The sequence below is a fragment of the Pyxicephalus adspersus genome, chromosome 5 (assembly GCF_032062135.1).
Source record: "Pyxicephalus adspersus chromosome 5, UCB_Pads_2.0, whole genome shotgun sequence".
NCBI lineage: Eukaryota > Metazoa > Chordata > Amphibia > Anura > Pyxicephalidae > Pyxicephalus > Pyxicephalus adspersus.
This window is the reverse complement of record NC_092862.1, coordinates 62,717,725-62,735,405: the sequence shown is the minus strand read 5'-3', so window position 1 is coordinate 62,735,405 and position 17,681 is coordinate 62,717,725. Positions and strand designations below refer to the sequence as shown.

At 36.1% G+C, this 17,681-nt stretch overlaps 1 protein-coding gene across 1 annotated transcript in view; it reads right to left on the bottom strand.

Annotated features, from left to right (window-relative positions):
• Positions 1 to 17,681, bottom strand: part of LOC140332061 (uncharacterized) — a 102,290-nt gene that overhangs the window by 8,283 nt on the left and 76,326 nt on the right. The gene's annotated exons all lie outside the window — the stretch shown is intronic.

Below are 17,681 nucleotides of genomic sequence, written 5' to 3'. Positions count from 1 at the left end.
TTACCTGGGCCTCCTTTGCTATACCTTGTATTACTTAACTGCATTCCACCCCAAAACAAATAATTTCCCACACCCATCATTTATGGGCACATCTCGGATCACTTACTGGACGCATTAGCAAATATTTTAACAGTTAAAACAGAATATGTATTTCAATTGTTTATTGGGTGAAAACAGCTAAAGTTAGACATTGCAGAAGCACCACATAATGTGCATACATCATTGTTCATCCAAGCTACTGAAGTTATGTAATAATAGAGAATGCCAGTTTTCTATTGAATTCTTTGAACAATGCAAGTAACTTCTGCATCAAAAATGTTAACTGCAGGTGATGACAATGGCATGGTTGAAAATTATATTGATGATGCAAGAGTATTGATGATAAAAGAGTATGTTTATGTAAGTTCCTTAAAAATTGCAGTTTTGCCCACACTCACTTTGTTTGTTATGTTTGAAGTGTTGTAAAATATATTCTTGTAATGCCAATAAAACTTTTATTGCAGTTTCATTGATGTCTGGTTTTCCAAAAAGCCTGGAACATTTCAGTGCCTGTCACTTCTAACAAGCACTAGTTATATTAAACCTATAATCTGTAGCATGTTATCAAGTGGAGACAATACTGTTTTCAACAGTATTTCCAGAATCCAATCACCCATAATAAAGTGGAAAATTGTGGAAAGTGTCTAACACCATGAACCATAAACAAAATCTGATGAAATTGAGAAAGTACTTGAAGCTGCTGTATTGTAATTCCATAATTTGCAGCCTTCCCATCAATAATATTCATTCTAAAATGTTACAGGAATTCTAGAATATCATTTTAGCCAAATTTGGGAGATCAGATAACAACAAATTTTAATTTGAATTGATTGTAAAAAGTTTACATTTCTGAAATGTGATCAGTTTGCATTAAAATCTAGGGATGCATCCTATTTAAATTACTGCAAAACCCCTGAACCTTGTATAGCCGTTAAAATAGCTGGGATGGGAATGGAGCATTTGTGAGAAAATGTCCTCAAAAAAAATTTGAAAAAAATGTACTTGTTTTGTGTAAATAAGAATTTGGCATAATGACAGAATTTGAATTGGTGGATTTTAAAGTGGAACTAAAGTCTCACTTGAAACAAATAAAAATCAGGCAGGTTTTTATTGAAGAAAGGGACAGGCAGTGTCCATTCTGCGATAAATGTTCTAACCTGGCTTATTCTGCTGTGCTGCACATGCTGCGTTTTATGCCAGAAATACCTGGCAATCTCAGCTTCCCTTGCATGTGCTGGGAATTATTGAACTGCTGCATGGGAGTTACATCATACTGGCTTGGCCAATCAAGATGGCTGAAGATTATTTTCAGGAAGAGAAGGACAACAAAGATGGTGACCTCCTGCGACGGAACAGGAACAGGTGAGTATTGTGGGTTTAGTTTCACTTTAAGTTAATTAGCATGGGGGAATATATTTTATCTTCAACTCAAATGTTACCATCAGTTTATAGCATATAGCATGTGGACATTACCCCTGTACACCTGCATTACTTTCCTGCACTCCATATTTAATACACCAAATGTGCAGAAGAGGCACGTCCCTGAACTATGGGACACACTACCCAAAAAAGTGGGGCCATGCATGGTACAGAAAGGGCTTGACACATGTTGCAACATTGTGTTTTCCTTATCCCCAATGCTTCATGCCTGGGTAGGGACCTGGTTTTAAAACTAAGGTGGACCCAGACATTATTTGTTTTATAAAAAAAAAAATAAAAAAAAAAGAAGAAAACTACAATGTCGCCCTTGAAGCTACACACACAATACCATTGCCCCCAAAGGTTGGCTTGGTAGACATCTAACTATCTATGCACACAATACTTTCTTATCACTTTTCCAAAGCTTGGTTTGGTGGATATTTCTATAGCTATGCTCTCAATTTTATATTATGCTACTGAAGGTTAGTTTGGAACAGTGGTTGTCAACCTTTCGCAACCTCATTGACCACTACATTCCAAATTTTAAATTTTGCGCATGTGCGGGGAGTGAAATCATGATGCCAGAACCCACTCTCCCATCTCAGGCTCAGACCTGCTAGCTAAACATCCTTGGGGGACAGTAGCGCAGGGCTGTGAACACAATACAAGTTGTGTCCATACGGGGGACAGGATCAGTGGGGTCCCTCTCATGACCCTGCTGATCATGTCCTCTGTATGGACACAACTTTTGTTTGTGTCCACAGCCCTGTGCTACTGTCCCCCCAGGATGTTCAGAAAGCAAGTCTGAGCCTGTGATGGGAGATGGGGCGCACCGGTCAGGTAATTTTTCTTACAGACCACTGCTTGGAAGGTATTCAGAAAATAACACAATACTATTTAATACTCAGCAAGGTTGGTTTGCTGGAAAATGCACATCTATGCACATAATGCTGTTCAACCTCCCTGGCGGCAATCTCGAGTGTGATTTAAGGTGAATTTTCCATACCAAAAGCAGTAACCCCGAGCCACACTGGGTGGAATTTCCAGGGAGTCCTACCTGGTTCACACGTTCCAGCAGCATCCTCCAGCAGTGCCCACAGCGTCCTTTAGCGATGCCCCGAATTTTCTTCCCCTGGCAATGCCCGGCCGGCATTTGTGTAACCTGGCAATGCCCGGCCGGCATCTGCGTCCCCGGCGTTAGGCGCAAAGTTAGGGAAAGAAGATGCCGGCTGAGCATCTGCTGGCGAGTGTGTGGCGGGACTGCGTGGCTGAAAGGCGGGACCAGGCAGGAAATGTAAAATACTAAGTACCACTTTTACATGTAAAGAGGAACTAAACTGAAAAGTGTCTAAAACAAAAAAGTACACTTACTTTTAATCCCACAGGGCAGTACAATCCATCTGAAGGTGTCTTCCATCTGGGCCCGCGTCATCCTGGCATCCGCCCACAAGCCGTGCGGCGCCATCTTTTCCTCTTCTTCCTGGTTCTTCTTCTTACATCATCCAACCCAGGCGGGAGATCGGGTGACGTAGGTTGAAAAAAAAACTTGCCGATCTCACTGCACATGCATGAGATCGGCAATATTTTCTCTTTTCATTAAAAGAAGCACCCAAAAGCCTCCCGGGATGCGTGACGTAGGCATCCTGGGAGGCTTTGCGCTCCGATTCATTCTCGAAATTTCTGAGTTTAGGTACCCTTTAAAAACACTTATACCGCCAGGAAGGTTAATACTTCCCAAAATGATTAAGATTATCTTGAATAAGATGATTAGATGATAAGATGATTAGATCGAATAACATGATTTTATTATTTCACAGAGACTTCTGTATACAAGTCTACTTGACATTGTTTCTTTGTTAACAAAATGATCTGAGAAGTAGAAGTGATTGCTATTGGATAGCTTTTATCTTAGTAGTAAGTGCAGCTAACCAACTGTATGTTTTAGATTGTTTAGCAGACATACAGTCCTGGTGTTACTTAATTTAAGTATTTATGTTACTCATAACAACAACAGCCTTTTCTCACTCATTCTTCCAATGCAATTTGTCTAAAGCTGATTTTAAGTTTCAGATACAAGGCTCCTACATTGCAAATACGAACATCGAGGCCCAGCTGGGAATATTATTTTACATTATTTAATATTATTTATATTAAATTATTTCTATAAACAAATAAAATAGTAAGCTCCACCATAAAATTCTTTATAGCCTAAGACTGAAATATCATAACATGTGCAATCTCTGTAATGCCACATTTGGCTCTATTCCATAAGAACAAGAGAGGTTTTGATGCACAGATGGTGTCAGAAGAGCACAGGTTCCTATTGATTTGAATACATGCTTCCAGCATGAATGTAGTTTACAGGTGCAGCAGCACTGAGTCAATGGAATTGATTGCCAATGCGTACTAAAATAATAATTGACTTAAACACAGTGTTCACATATTTCTTTACCACACATGTAGCCCACTGCTAGTTTTTTCTAGTAGCTAAATAGCACAAAAAGGGCATTAAACAGCCTAAATGAAATCATTTTCAATGTAAATTATTTTCTTGTTTATTATGGCCAGGATATAAACAATAAATTACTAAATGACTAATATTGTAAATATTAAAATAATAAATATTACATATTATCATGATGCCTTTTTGTTTACAGAACTGAAATCAATCATCAACACAATGACTAATCCATAACCTGACTTCTGTGTTCAAGGATTCTATCAGACAAAGGGAATTGCAAAGCAAGCTGTTCTAATCTTTCTTTAGATAACCCAAAGTGCTCTGGGAACCTCTAATCATACATTGAATATTTACATGATTGTGCATAGCTAGTAAAAATGATAACTAAAATGACCAATAATAGAATATAATAAATATCATGATGAATATTTATTATAGTTACAGTTTTTCATGGTACATAATATTCACATCACATTGCCAGGCTGCATAATGTAATGGAACTACTTAAAGGAATAAAAAGTATTTCATTATCTTTTAGGAGGCAGACCAGGTCTGCTTCAAGCTAACCTTTTTTTTGCACAAAGGGTTTTCCTCCCCCAACAGGAAAGATTTACATGGGTTTTAATGGTGCTAAATATTGACACTGACAACACAATATATGTTGAAAACGATTCAATGCAATTTGTTGTAAAAAAAATTAAGACATCATAAAAACGCTTGCAAAATGCAAAAAAATGACAATTTTAACAATCACAGGATTTGTATTGATACACAATAACTTTTGCAGTCCTTAACGTGTTTCACCAGTAGACTTCATCAGAAGGACAGAGTGTTATTAGTACCGCATCTATGTGTTTATTCAGATAGTGGTTGATGATTAGATTGGTATTATGTCATTGAAGCATTGCTGTTAAAAAGCAAGATTGTTTATTTAAAATCCATAGCACAGCCTTTTTTTATGTTATGTTAAGAGTGATGTGACCCCATAGTCTTTTAGGTAATCTCTTGCACCATGCACCACAGTGTATATAATCAAAAGGATCAAAAATCACCTTTAGTATAATTGTCTTCAAACTTTTGCTCTTTAATTTGTTTGTCCTGCTGCGGTCACACTCTCACCACTTCCAGTCCTCATTTTTTGCACAACCAAACATTTCTTACTGAAACACCTATTCGAGCATTCTGTATTTAATTGCACTCTGTCCTAATTTTTATAAGTGTTTACTGTAGTTGCAACTGTTCCTGGTGCTAGATCTAAGCAGGCACAGGCAATCATATACTATAGTTGAACAACTTATTATTATGTTTTAAAGATGGCCCTGAATTCACTAAGCCACTTTTATGTGTATGTACCAAAATACCAAAATTATATAGAATCTGACGATTCATTAGGATTATATTTAGGTGCATTTTGTGATTTTTATTTACCTGTGTAAAGTTTCATTAGCTGCTCTACACATTGGCTAGTGTTAAATACATCAGCAGACATAGGTATGTATAAGTGTCTCTGGCTATCAGCACTGCTATAAATTATGTCTGGTCCTGCTTTGAAACAATAGTGAAAAAATATTGACTCCAGAATCTACCAAAAGAACAAATGTATGTGTGCTTGAAACATTTCCACATAGTGCCTGCTTTAACGCTCTTCAAGGCTGGAGAAGATACACTTTCATCAATGAAGCTGGGTGATCCAGCACACCTGGAATGGATTTATTCAAAGTCATTTGCTACTTGCTAGCAAATGTTTTGAATCCTGGACCGGATCCATTCCAGGTTTGCTGGATCACCCAGCTTCACTGATGAAAGTGTATCCTCTCTAGCCTTGGAGAACTTTAATAAATTAGGTCCATAATGACAAAGGCAAAAGCAGTCAGATGGACATGCAATAGTGTCAAAGATGAGTGCTTACAGTGAAGTTCCAATACTAAACATAAAATGGGAGTATATTCTTGTGAGGGTAAATATTTTATTTATTAACCTAAAAGCATCTGCACAGAGAAAACATCATTTAAATGAGTGATTACAGTTCGTTTACAAAGTTTTTAAATTGCATAACGATTGTAATCTTTGAAAAGCTTAAGAAGTTAAAAACAAGTTTTACTATGATGGACTTAAGTTTTTTATTTTTTTACTATTTATACTAAAAAAACAATGGTGACACTTATGTAAAATATTATTTAGTACTCCGATAGATATACAAAAGTAATATGCTAAACAAGACGGTCAGGATTAATTTTCAGCAGGGGGAAAATAATTAGAATCACACTTTCCCTCTGAAGGCAGTGAAAATGTAAACAATACTTCCCTCCAGGCAAGTGCTTTATCAACTCGACAGATGCATTTGAATTTCCATGGGCGGGGGGCAAAATAGGTTACGTGTCATTTTAATAGAAATGCCTAACCATCAAGATGGACCACAGACTATCAGGAGGGCTGTCTGTGACTAATCCTTCAGCTTAGGCCTACTTGAAAATATTGTATTTAGGGGTCCTTATTTTTGTATAGACTATACTCCCTAGTATAGCTAACCTTAAAAGTGCAGCACTCTGAACTTTTCCCATAAATATTATACTTTTTTACTTACTGACACAATAATAAGCTTAAAAATGTCTACTTTGCATGTCTGTATTTCAGTATTGATCACTTAAAAATATGTACTCTAGTGTTTGTTCTCTATACAATATTATATTTACAGTAGTCATGCAAGCACAGATCTTCATCGTTATAGAAATGTATTTTTTTAAAAAAATGCATTACATTTGTATTAAAAGGTGAAAAATATAACACCTAACGCTTTATGATAATACAAGAAATATTAAAAGTCATTTTACATACGGCACATTTGTTATTATGGCAGAAACTAAAGCCTTCTCAAGGCCTTACAACAAAAATGAATTAAAATGAACAGTATTTTTGTGCAACCAAAATCCTAACATGTTAAGGCGAGCTCATGTATTTTTAGAGCATTTGCTGTGTTGTTTAATATCTTTCGCTATCTCTGCTTAATGTATCACCTATCAAATCTAAACTTTCCAGGCTGGTCTAAATTGGATTGGCAGCTTTGGGATTGTTACACAATTCTTTCTAAATGTAAGTGCCTTTATTATAGTTGGGAATTTCACTTCTGCATTTCACGCAGGGGTTCAGAGACAACCAGATTAACAACAATATGGAATGGGGCAGAATGATGCCCTACAACAATCACCGGATTATAACAAAAACTCTGAACAAGTACATTTTTTCAAAGTATGCATTTCAAGGTTTAAATTATTGTTCAGTTTTCATTACAGTGTTCTACTCAGTGCTTCTTCTTGTGAAACAAATACTGTCCATCATATCAATACTAAAGCAAAATTAGGTTTCTTGATTCTTTGCAAACAGGGCTCTATTTATACCAAAAGAAAATACAAGGAAATTTTGTACAAGTCAAATGGTTCAGATCTAACCATGCAGATATCTGACAATGTATGGAGAAGCCGAGATTAATTTACCTAAGGAGCAGAGACTGTTTACTTAGCAAAGCTCACATTGCAAAGTAATTGTTTCCTGAGCTTAGCATATAAAGTGAAGCAGTGCCCAGTCGGGTTGAGTTCAGTGTTCAGTCACTCAATCATGTACATAAAAAACATCCTGTTTTAGCTTTTTTCTTTTTCCTCTTGCACATGTTTTGGTATTCAAAGTGAACACAGGTACACCCTATTTACTAAGCTCGGTGAACATTTGATTTGCAATATAAACAGATAACACAACATGTATATATATATATATATATATATATATATATATATATATATATATATATATATATATACATGTAACTGCTATGGGGTCCAGATCTGTGTTATGACCCTTTTGGTTCTTTTTACCTGCCTGGAACCAAGGCCCAGCAGATATCCATAGTAAATGGATTAAATGACATCCTCCTGGTGTATAGTTATGGCACACATTATGATGTCAATATGCAAAGATAGCAGTAGAGTCAGCAAAATACCTTTTACTCCAACTTACCATACATATTAGTTTTACATACATACAAAGTAGTTTTCTTTTCTTTTTTGGACCACCAGTGTAAGGAAGCAAATTATACCTAGTAACCATCAACTCTAAAATACATTTTCCTTCCACTGAAATAAAAACCTACCAATTTAAATGTAGGTTTTTATTCTAACTTACCACTAATATAAATGAGTGTTTCTAACACTGGCGTTTAATCTGAATTGACCACCAATGATGCTTCATGGTCAAAAGGAGGTGTCTCTCCATACTGGAAACCTACTGTTACCTACTTCTCCAAACAGTTACCTACTGCACCATTATATTTATGTTTGGTTGTTGTTATTATTATACTTTGTGCATCCTCTGAAAAAGAATACACTTTCCACAGGTAAAGCTGTGTGATCCAGAAAGCCTGGAATAGTTTTCCAAAAAGTCTATCATGTCTGTCTATTTGTTAGCAAATGTTTTCAATCCTGGACCAGATCTTATCCAGGTTTGCAGGATCACTCAGCTTCACTGATGAAAATGTATCGTCTTTAACCCTTGAGAGCTTTAATAAATCAGGCCCATTGAATTCAAGGTGACAATTGTGGAAATTATGAGGGGAAGTTGGGTGGATTTTTGGTGAAAACATTTATAAATAGATCATAAGATCAACATTTGGTCCAAGAAAGAAAATTTGTGATTCATTTTTCATTGACATTTTTAGATTAGTGGGATATGAAAAACAGAAAATGTAATTGCATAAAATTTAGTAAAGGAAATCCATATACCTATATATAAATATAAATATATATATATTTTTTTTTTTCATGTTGGTAATGCCAAATTCTGATCCTACCATCTACACTATATGTGTATATATATATATATATATATATATACACACACAGTTGCATGCATATGTCATGAAAATATTATTGTGACCCTTCTGTTTACCTAAAAATACATTTTGTCCTTTAAAGAAAGCTTAACCCTCTCCCTGTCTTGTATGTACTGGATCTTCCTTAAACTATGCAGTCATGTCATCTATATTTTAGACTATACTGCTATGATGAATAAACACAAGTAGTTTTTAGCTGTCACAATTTAACTCTATGAGGACCAGCTGCACAGACAGATTGTTGCAAAGTTACACGGTCAGAGAGTGCTAAACTAGAGAATGCTCAGCTGAAACAGACATCTGGACTTGTAATATTTATAAAATGTTTTTTACAGGTCAGCAGGTGTGCTGTTGGCAGCAGTGTTCAGCCAGATGCATTATATTTTCACTTTTTACCCAATATAGAAACTTCATGGTTTTTAGTAGAGCATGGTATTACTGAATAGAATTAGGAAGCACAACATTACATCTGTAGGCACACTGGAAAATATTGTGAAAGTGTATCAGCCCTTATTTATATATTTATGACAAGGGAATGTGAGATGCTGTAGCAAAGGTTTTTTTTTTTTTTACAATAAATACAAAACCGCAAAATATCAAGCAGCCAAAACTCAGGTTTAATAATGCCAACAACACATATGACATTAAAAAGTATAGCTAGTGGATGTAAGTAACCAACTCCTTGCATATCTAATACCATGCAACAAACACATGTGACACAAAGCAAATCAGTTTGCATTTAGTTTCCGCAGATGCACTATTCTATAACAATAGTAAAGTGTGCTAAAACCTTACTGGACACTCCAGATCCATAACAAAAGCATACATCCTTGTCTAAAGTCAATGAGACCATACATCAATATGACAAACATGTCACAGATACTAAAATGATACAATCAACTCATTATCTTTTCTTACTAGAGGTCCATTTACTACATTTTGAGAACAATGGCACAACTGTAGAGACAAAAACATATGACTAGCTTTCAAGCTGAGAAAAGAGGTAATTTTAAGTTGTCAGAACAAGGATGTAATGAAGTCATTCAGAAATGTAAGGCAATGTCATTAAGGTTCATTCACAATGCCTAGTGCTGTAGTAATACACTTTCAATGCTCTTATAAGGCATGGAAATCCCATCATGTAGAATATAAAACATATATCTGTAAATAAGGCTCTTTTGTATTGTAATATGATAGCTAAAGCATGTTAAATCATCTGCAAAGCACAACTTGCACATACAGATCTCTAAGATGGCCACACTTTCTCCTGATCAGTTTAAAACATTCACATGTTTGTCACTTTAAAACCTATTGCTGTGCCATGTTTGTAATTGACATTTCTAGTAAACACCACTGCAACCTTATGCAGGTATGTTATATGTTATGTATTATGTTATTTTAATATATATACTCACTGGTCACTTTATTAGGTGCAACTTGCTAGTATTGGATTGGAGCCCCTTTAGCGTTCATAACTGCTATGGCATTCTTCATGGCATAGATTCAACAAGGTTCTGGAATATTCTTAGGGATTTTGGTCCATATTGACACGATAGCACTACGCAGTTGCAGATTTGTTGGCTGCACATGCATGATACGAATCTTCATTCTGCTACATCCCAAAGTTGATCTATTAGACAGAGACCTAGTGCCTATGGAGGTCATTTGAGTACAATGAACTAATTGTCAAATTCAGGAAATAGATAAGATTTGTGACCTGCTTTAAGTAGCCATCAGAAAATGGATGCTTTGTGGTCCATAAAAGAATGTACATGGTTAGTAAGATAGGCTATGCCATTTAAACAATGCATATTTGGTGTGCCAGGAAAAAATCCCCTACATCAGGGGTGCCCAACAGGTGGATCGCAATCTACCGGTAGATCGCAAAGGCAACGCGAGCCATTCAAAATAAACTCTACCACTCACAGGATTTGTTAAGTCCAAGTTTTTATTGTTGGTAGATCTTTTTGACTTGGTCATTTTAAAAGTAGCTCACAAGCCAAAAAAGTGTGGGCACCCCTGTTCTACATCATTACACCACCACCAAACTGAACCATTGATACCAAGTACTAGGCAGGTTGGATCATGGCTTTCATATTGGTAATGCCAAATTCTGACCATACCATCCATCTGTTGCAGCAGAAATCATTAACTGTCAGACCAGGCAATGCTTTACTAATTTTCTCTTGTCCAATTCAGGTGAGCCCATGTGAATTGTATCTGCAGGTGACTTTTCCTAACTGACAGGAGTGACACACTGTGTGTTCTAACCCATCTGCGTCAAGGTTTTATGCACTGTATGTTTAGAGCTGCTCTTCTGCCTACCTATGAGTTGTTAGTTAGTGTTGCCTTGCTAATAGCTTGAACTAATCCTTCCTCTGGCTTCAACAAGCCTATTTCACCCAGTGAACTGTCACTGGATATTATTGCTCTTCTGGACCATTCCCAATAAGTTCTAAAGATGGTTGTGTAGAAAAATGCTCGTAGATCAGCAGTTTCAGAAATAGTCATACCTGCCTGACTGGCACAAACATCCATGCCGCATTTAAAGTCACCCAATCACTTTTCTATCCCATTCCGATGCTCAATTTAAACTTCAGTCGATCATCTTGACAATATCTGCATGTCTAAATTCATTGAGTTTCTGCCTTGTGATTAGCTGATGGCTATGTATAAAACATTAATAGTTATTATAGCTACGCTCACTAGCCTTCTTCTGCTAGATTAAGAACAATATGCCTGTTAATAGCATTTGGCATATGCCTTGTTTTACTGTCATAGTATATCCTTTTTTTTGTTTACTATTGTTTTCCAGAGAAGGTATTTATGTCAGCATAATGATCAGATCTCAGTGGGTGTCAGCATGAATCAGTGGTCTGAGAAGAGATCATCAGGAAGTAAGACAGAACAATTCCTTCTCTCATGGGAGCAATGTGTGCTATCAGTCACTGAGGTGCGAGTCTCTAACCTTTTTGACCTTCTCTGTCATGGGTTTCAAACATATGAAGGAAAAGTAGAACCAGAACTCAATGATAGCCACTGTATGGTGTCTATTGTTCTCCCTCAGGGAATTTTGTCCCAGTTAGGCTCTAATGGGAGTCTACAGAAGACTCATGCAGTAACTCTGCCTCATTACACCACTTGATCCCTCCCCGAGGTCATCTATCATTAGCAGCAAAGACCAGTTAAAGCAGAATTAGCATGTTCTTCTATGTAAAATGTAGAGATTCCAGAACTGTGTGTTATGAATAGAAGAAACTATTAAAAAAAGTCTGAAATGACACTAGTCAAATAAAGCAAAACTTGTCACAATAAAACAATGTTCAAAATGTAGTTAGATATATTATTGTATACATTATTAAGGTAGGAAAATAATATAAAGTTGGCAACAGTTGTTCTAAGTTATGGATACGTTATAGTTGTAGAGCTGTTATTCTTAGAAGAAATTGCCATTTTCATGCCACCACAAAAGACAAGCCTAACAGCAATGCCTAATAGCTCATATAACTACAGCAACAGTATAGGTTTTTGATATGATAATGGTAATTTGTAAGACCAGACAAAATTATACTAGTCCCTGCTCAAAAGTCCAAGGCATCTTTATGTTTCTCATACCAATATGAATGACTTTTGAGTTACTTCTTCATTACCATTTTTTCTTGGGGTTGTGTAAGTGCCAATTCATCAAGGCTTGGTGAATCATGTTGTTAATTTGGTGAACCCAAATGAATTGGCAAATCCAACTGAAGAAAAAAAGGAGATGGGGGAGTTGAATCCTATTACTAGGTTCTGTCAATTTTAAGGATTAATATCCATAATACTGTAAAGAAAAAATGGTTTGAGAAGCTGGGCATTCCTATTGGGTGCATGTAGTAATGCAATTAGATTAAAAAAAATACCATAGTGCCAGGGGTGAATCCTGTATCTATTTCATTTTAGCTATAAATTATTTTATACGTCATTGTAGGAGGGTTAGAATAGGCAGGTTTTCATTTAAAATAGAGATTAAAGAGTATTAACTCGAAGACAATGGCCACAAATATTGTACAGTGTCTGTATATTATGCAAGCACTTTGGCAAAGCAGTGATTTAAAGGGAGAGAAGAGACAGATTTTTTGAAATAATAAGTAGTAGATTAGAGTATATCATCCAAAAGAAAAAAAAATGAACCAAAAAGAAAGGAAACATATCCCCCCAAGAATGAGAAATGCATTTGTTTATATGCAAATATTAGGTAAAGTATAGTCAGGAACGCTTCTCATTTATATTCTAATATATATATATATATTTATATTTATTTACAGCACCAAGGAAATCATTCTATAGTAGGGCAGTTTACAATCACTGGCAATAGTTCCAGGCCCTTCCCTTCTTCAAGTCTCAATACATCCCTATTTAATACAAATGAACCGCCTGTCTATATATAAAACACCAAAAACTACATATATATGTAATACATCTTTTATATATTTTATACTATATAAGTGCATACGCTCATTTGACTTAATAGCAGGAACTACTACACAGTTATTAATTTTTACTTTAAATGGTATTATTAAAATATGCAAACATTCCATGAATAGGTAGAGTCTCCTGAAATAGGACATCGTTTCTAGAAATTAAAAATAAAAATAAAATAAACTTTTGTATTCAAAAACTTATGGGCAATTGTATTACCCTGTGTTGAAATTTACCTTTTTAGTGATGTCATTTCTATGCTGCATCTAATCCTTACACATCTTACATCCAGGAACAATTATCAGGAATACATGTGAATGAGCAATTTACAATTCAGTAAGATTGGTAGTGACTGCAGATCTGGTATACTTCACAATGATGGCTGAGTGACAGGAGAAGGTGAAAATGCTTTAATTGGGTAAGCCTGTATAATATCTGGCCTCCGGATAAAAGACTTCCGCTTCCTGCACTTCCAGAGCTTTAGCAATAAAACAGTGAATATACAAGCTATTATGACTTTTCACTATTATGAATTAGAGAGTCCTGAAAATAAAGCATTTTGGAGTTACATAAAAACACATTGCATACATTCCAGCAAAGTACCTATACTGCATTTAAAACCAAATTCATGTGGCTCCTAATTTAAGATGATCAGAGTCAAAACAGAACTGATTATACACTCAGAAGTTACATGTTAAACTTAGGAGTTGAGAAAAAGCATGTCAGCCATAAGCCGAGACACACAAAGCTTGTATAAAATGACTACAGACATCAATTTAAAAAGCAAATTGTATTAAAAAATACATATTTCGAACAGCATGGGAAAGTAATACTAAAACATGACTGCCAATTTATTTCCCTAAAATAAATCAAGAGTGAAATTCTCGGAAATATGTTTTTGTCACCTGCAAACTTTACACCTGCATGACTCATTTTATGTGATTTTGATTTGCCAAAAGTGCCCTAAGTTTTTCCAGTCATGTTTGATAACAAACTTCCTAAATCTAAACCACTTTTGGTTCAAAGCTGCAGAACTTAAAAGAAAGGGAAGTATTACAAGCCATGTAATCTAAAAGCCTTCCTGTCACGCATTTCTCCGTCTCATTGAAAAACACATATGGAAAAACTTAGAGGGAAATTCAGTTCCCTTTAAAATAAAAACATAATGCATCAAGCCAAAGCAAAGCAGTGTTAACACGAAATCTGAAATGCGTTATTAAATCTGAACATACTTGGTGATGTAGGCACATTGATTGGTGGCATACTGAGAAGATGTAAGCACTGTTCTGATTGTGAGAAATGTGTTGTAGCACATTATTTAACTGCTTCCAGACCACACTATATAAAATGAATGACAGGTCAGAATGTCATTGGGCAGCTGACATCCCAGGGCAAGGATCAGGAGTCTTTTTAATGGGCTTCTGACCCTGTGATCACTAAAAGTAACCACTCATAATGATCACTACCTTGTATTTCTGCAGTGTCTGCACTTGTGCGTATGAATTGTTTACTGACAGAGAGGGACAGTGTAGCAAATCTGTGTGATTCAACAGCACCAAGGTCACAAGATGTGATTATGATATATGCACCTGTTTTATTAAAGCTCTCCAAGGCTGGAGAGGATACACTTTCATCAGTGAAGCTGGTGATCCAGCAAACCTGGAATGGATTTACATTTTAATATTTATTATATTGTTAAGTATCTTACAAAATTAAAAAAAATTGCCTGCGCATTCCTAAGTGTCATGACTATTGTCACTGCATTTCTGTCCCACCCTCTAAAGTTTCCTGTAACATCTGTTATACATTGGTCTTAGGGCTGCATTGTTTTAGTTTTTTTCCCTAATTCACATGTAAGCAACTGTGGATGTAATAGAATGTTGCCTCAGATACTCTAGGAAGAATTTATGCCATGTATTTTGACAGTGTGAAAGTTAACTTATTGTGTTTATTTTATCTTTTTATTTTATGTATGAGATATTTAACTGTATTTACATGTCGGGTTTCTCCAGTTGTTGGCTTTGTTGGTGCACAGTACAATTCACATCATTTAACTCTGTATGCAACATCTCCTAAATCCGCCCCTACCTGTCCCCAGAGACCAGAAACTTCTTGTACACACTCCTATCATATCTTGTCTGACAACCTCCTCCTCTCTGGTATTGAACTAACCCAACTCTCTCCTCCACAATCTATTATGAATGCTGCAGCCAGACTCATCCATCCTTCCCTCCGCTCCTCTTCCGCCGCATCTCTTTGTAGTTCTCTTCATTGGCTTCCATTTCACCTTAGAATCAAATTCAAGCTCCTGTGCTTTGCCTTCAAATCCCTCAACAGGCATTGTCCCACTTACATTTCTGACCTGATACAAAAATACTCCCCCAGCTGCTCTCTACGCTCCTCCAATGACCTACTAATGACTTCCTCACTCATAACCTCATCACACACACGGTCCCAAGACTTTTATAGCGCTGCCCCAACTCTCTGGAATGGTCTTACTTGTCCACTTGCTCCTACTTTCTGCTCATTTATAAGAGAACCCAAAACCTATCCTTTCAAACTTGCTTACCCATCTTCTTCAGAGTCCTAAACCCTCAATACTTACCCACCATTCCATATCTCCCCTCCTATCCCGTGATACTTACCCCACCTCCTAGACCGGGGCATGGTCCTTTCCCTCCCAGTGTCAGTGTCTGTACTTAATGTACAGCGCTGTGTATTATGTTGGCGCTATATAAATGACATGTTAGGATTTTATGTATTCAATAAGAAAGTCACAGATGAGTAACCTTATAGCACAAATTGTGTTTCATTTAATTCACAGTTATACAGCCTGTTGTTTTGGCCTACTTTAGGAAATGATAAACCATTTTCTCCTAGTGATTGCATGGACAATACTATTATAATATAATGAAATAACACCATCCTTCTGCTAAACTGCTCCAAAAACTAAGGACGGTCAAGTTCATGCATATTATTGGGAATAACCTATCATAAGCAACCGTTATTTGAGATATTTTAGGTTGTTACACTACTAAAATATCTCATATACTAACACTTTTTCTTAACTAAAATATTTCATAGATGGAATCTATGGTTGGATGGCAACAGATGGTCAAAGAAAAAAAAAATTGAAAAAAAAAATTACATTTGAAGATTGTAGAGAAAATATCTCTAGGGCAATTGAGCAGCATTGCTATTTAACACATCAGTGTAACTCCTGATGAAGCACTGATAATATTATTGTTACTATGTGTATTTATATCACTGTTCAGTGCTTCTCACACACTGGGGAAAACGGTCTCCCTTCAAGGTAAAGAAACTGTAAAAATGTTGAAAGACAGTTAATTTAATCTTTCACTGTATTTCCCATGTGTTAAATAATCTATAGAAAATAAGATGCAAATCTCTATGTTATGTAGCAAAAGACCAGAAATATGCCCGAAAATAAGCTTATGTGATGAAGTGTTAAAGGATTTGAGCTTTTTCCCAGAAGAGAGATAAAGGTTCCAATAAAATTTATTGCCATGGATGTGGCATTATATCTAATCCTGTAAGAGATCTCGTGTGCGGGCAATAATGTATATCACATATTTCCAACATGTATATAGAGTTTTTTTTTCCTTTGAACTGGCAGTGCACTTTTAAAACCTTATTGCTTTCACTTTTAAGAGGTCAATGAAATAACTTGCCTTTAAAAATAATGCCATCCAAAACAGATACATACCTCAATTATTACAGGAAGATACAAGGTGGGTAAAAATCATAAATTGCTCTACATTTAAAGTGAAACTAAACCCAGAAAAAAACATACAGAAACGTCGAGAAGTTTGTTCGTTTGGGTCCCACATCCTCCCGGTATCCATCTTTGGCCCATGCACTGACATCTTCTTCTTTCTTCTTCCAAATTCTTCTTTCTATGCCACCTGATCTCTCACTGCGCGAAAAAGATTGCGGATCTCACTGTATATGCGTGAGATTTTCTTCAATTAAGGAAAGGGCTCCTTCTGCGCATGCCCGAGATAAGAACATGCACAGAAGAAGCAGCCAAGAGCCTCCCGGGATGCCTGATGTAGGTATCCTGGGAGGCTTTGCGCCTTTTTTTTTGCACTTAAAAGAAATAAATACAATTTTTACTTTAAATAAAAGAGTTGACTACTATTTTGAGTTTAGGCCCACTTTAAGCTCTTCTTTAGGAAAAGATTTTCCCAAGTGTTCCCATCCCACTTACCTAGCCAAATATTTTTTTGCCTCCTTGGCACCACTTCATCACATCACAACCAGTAGAACCATAAGCCAATGCGGTTTTCAGAAGACCTCACCGATGGCAATTCAAAAGAAAGTGTACACATCATCCAGGTGGTGATGTAGACACTGAAAAAGCACCTTTTTCATTGCATAGTGGAATTGAGAAGGCTCAGTTTT